At 35.7% G+C, this 3,673-nt stretch overlaps 1 pseudogene; it reads left to right on the top strand.

Annotated features, from left to right (window-relative positions):
* Positions 1-3,057: 3,057 nt before the first annotated feature.
* LOC118605699 lies at positions 3,058-3,176 on the top strand (annotated as a pseudogene).
* The last annotated feature ends 497 nt before the right edge of the window (positions 3,177-3,673 follow it).

The following is a 3,673-nucleotide window of genomic DNA, read 5'->3' as shown; positions in this document are numbered from 1 at the left end:
CACATATTTTTATTAATCAATGTTACCCCAATAAATTTAGTAAAAACTATGCTCCTAAGTTAGTTAATTCAAAATAACTTTTGTGTATGAGATCATAGAATTAAATTTTTCAAACAATGTGAATGTCCTACCATATCTATCAAACAATTGTTTCTCTGTATAATACCCAGCCAAGTGATCATTTTCCCTGCATTTGAACAACATCAAACAAGTTTTAGAATGTCTTCTTTTTTATTGAACCAAAGTATATTTTCCTAAAGGTTCCATCTATTAGTGGCATTTCTACTTTTATGGTGAAATGGAGCAATATCAATTTCTCTTACAAAACTGTGTAATTTCTCCTGTAAAATTAGTCACGTTTATCTTCTCTAAATCAGGTGGAATGAATGTCTCCAGTTGTTTTTTCATTCCTTCCTCTCCGCACAATTCTAAAAGCCCGCAAGTTTCTCCACTGAGCACACACCACACTATCTCAGAGCTTCTCAAGCACAGCCCTCAAAAGCAAACGCAGTATGCTCAGGAGGGCTGAAGATAAGCAGTCTGTCCCTATGCTTATGCTGTGACTTCTGTCAACTTACATACAGTTCCTTCTTCGTTATTTGTAAACACATATATCTAGTGGGGCAGGTTTCTACCACTCTCTGTGCTCTGAGAAGCAGAAGGGAATAAAATATACAAATATGGCCTCTCTGTCCAGACTTTCTGAGTGCAACTCATGGTGCCATAGTGACCTTGAGCAAATAATTTACTTTTTAGGCCTCGGTTTTCATCTTTGTAAATTGATGTAGAGCTATTGTGAAAGTGACATAAACACACAAAGCACTGTGACTCCAAATACATGCTCAAGAATTGTCAGCTATATTATTGTAATAAAATTATCATTATATAAGGAAGTTAGGTTATTATAATAAAATGTTTTCACTCCTTTTAAATTTAAATGACTTTTGGCAATAGTTGGTTAGTTTTAAAATTATCATTAAGTATATCTTTCAAATAACTCATATAATGTGATAAATAATGACATAATTTCAAATTTCTGTGTGCAGTGATAAATAAATTCATCACATGCCTGTGAAGAAAATTTTAAAACCAGCTCTACTGGGAAATACAGAAATTTTAAAATATTATTTGTAGATAAAAATTTAAATATTTAAGAATATCTATAAATCTGTTTTGGTGTAAGACATATCAATGGAAGTTAGTTTTTTTAGTGTGAAATCACAATTCTTAATTAATATGCAATAAACCTTAGGAAAAATACATTTATAATGTTCTAAATGAGAAATCAATAACAGGATTCTTGCTGCACTATGAAATACAATACACAGCAAGTGGTCATAAGTGAACATTCCTTAGGTTACATTGCATATTCCACTATCAGAGGCCATGGTGCTCATGGGAAATAAAAGGCTATTTATTGGAGTAAATGTACAAGTTATGGTATACATTTGTAGGTTTCTAAAAGTTTGTGTCATTAATACCATTTGAAACTTATAGGAGTAATCCTTGGTTTGTAATTTATCTATTTCATGATACATGTTTTTAATTGTCATTAAGCACTTTACTCTTAGAGGGAGACATTTATCCACCTCTCTAACTTGTCACATAGAAGAAACACCTGCCCCTGTCACCACACAGTGGAGTATTACAGGGAAGCTTTCTGGCTCCCCCTACCGGCCATGGCAAGCTCTTGCTGGCACCGGCTGACATGGGTGTTACAAAGACTCCCTGCACTGGCTCTCAAGTGTAGGCAGCAATGGTCTACATATGCCTGGGTGCTCTCCCATCTTCTATATGCAGCTTTGTCTTATGTGTACAAATGTTCTGTCTTCATTTCTGTAGCTGTCAGAAAGTGGATACATGACTTGTTTTGCAGGCTCTGTCATACTTCTTGTTTTCTTTCTGCAAACATGCAAAAATTGTGAGACCTAGATTTTGGATCAGGAGTGAAGCCCACCCCAAACAATGGACTATATGAGGTCCATAAATAGTGTTCACTTTTTCTTCAAAATTTAACAAAAAAAGAAAAAAAATGTGATAGAAACTAGCTACAAAATAAAACTAAATAGAGAGCCAAGATACAAGCTATATAAAATTAGCTGCATAAGAGGCCAAGTTATAATATATGCAGTAGCAACCCAGTTTCACTGCCCCAAAAGTGGGGAACAAAGAAGTTCGAAAGATGCCATAGCAGGACACCTCTAGGAGAGAGCACTATGGATCCTGCCTGAGTAACTTGCTGAACAGTGCCTATACTCACACTGAAGGCAGCTGGCCTCGGTTTCTGTTTTGGCCTCTTGAGGCAACTATAAGCACAGCATCTGTGGATTGCTTGCTGAATCTTAACAGGTGACCCCAGAAGGTTAGAGACTTCGGCTAAATTTGGCCTGCAGCTGAACCCCTCTCAGTACTGTGCCACTGGACATTTACTTCACAAATCCATACTAATTAGATCAGGAGACTTAGGAGCTGTGTGTAGTACATAGAAACAAACACAGAAAGGCAGCCAAAAGAGGAAAACAAAGAAACAAACCATATGAGTGAACAGAACAGAGATCCAAATAAAATGGAGTCAAGTGATCTAACAGATGCATAGTTCAACACACTGGTTATAAATATCCTCAAGGAACTTTTGGGAACTATAGATTCAATGAGAACTTCAGCAAAGAGATTAAAAAAAAACATAAAATGGAAATGGAAATTATAAAAGGGGACCAGTCTGAAATGAAGAACACATTAGCTGAGATGAGAAGTATATTAAATAGAATAAACAAAGGAATAAACAAAGTGAATAAAGAAAATGATCAAAAACCCTTTCTAGAGGATGGGAGTGCCAAGGATACAATCATAATGGCCAAAGATAAGATTCCAAGACTACAAAAATAATTTAAGGAGTATGTGAGTCACTATTAAGGGGCCAAATATCTGTCTGATCAGTGTACCTGAATAAAATCAAGATACTGAACAGCTGTTTGAAGAAATCATGATGGAAAATTTCCCTAACCTGGTGAAGGAAATGGACAGAAAATTCAGGAAGCTCAGAAAATTCTAAAAATTATCTACGACCATGCTACCCTGAACAAGCCCGATCCCGTCTGATCTTAGACGCTAAGCAGGGTCAGGCCTAGTTAGCACCTGGATGGAAGACCACCTAGGAAGACCAGGTGCTGTAGGCATAACAAAAATAAAGAAAATAAGAGATTGTAAGCTGACAAGGTCCTTGCAATCTATGAGGTCAACCAAGGGTTGCCTTGCCTAAAAAATAAAAAAAGAAAAAAAAAAGAAAATTCCCATAATCATGGATCCAAAGAGGCCCACATCTAGACACATCATAATTAAAATGCCAAAGATTAAATACAAAGGGAGAATATTAAAAGCAGCAAGAGAAAAACAAATAATTACATTTAGGGGAACACCTATACTACTGGCAGCTGATTTCTCAAAAGAAACTATGCAGGACAGAAGGGCTTGGCAAAAAATTTTCGACAAGATGAAGACCCAGGATATACAACCAAGGATACTTTATCCAGAAAAGCTATCATTAAGAGTTGAAGGACAGAAGCTTTTTAGAGCTTCCCAAACAAAAATAAGCTAAAGAATTATGTTATTGAGTTAAAAAGTAAACATCCATTTATGTGTATCATGCCAAAACAAATTTACCAATACTTTTGTC

Source organism: Rousettus aegyptiacus, unplaced genomic scaffold, assembly GCF_014176215.1.
Source record: "Rousettus aegyptiacus isolate mRouAeg1 unplaced genomic scaffold, mRouAeg1.p scaffold_m13_p_7, whole genome shotgun sequence".
Classification (NCBI taxonomy): domain Eukaryota; kingdom Metazoa; phylum Chordata; class Mammalia; order Chiroptera; family Pteropodidae; genus Rousettus; species Rousettus aegyptiacus.
Note: the sequence above shows the minus strand (reverse complement) of the source record. Positions and strands in the feature narration are given on the sequence as shown.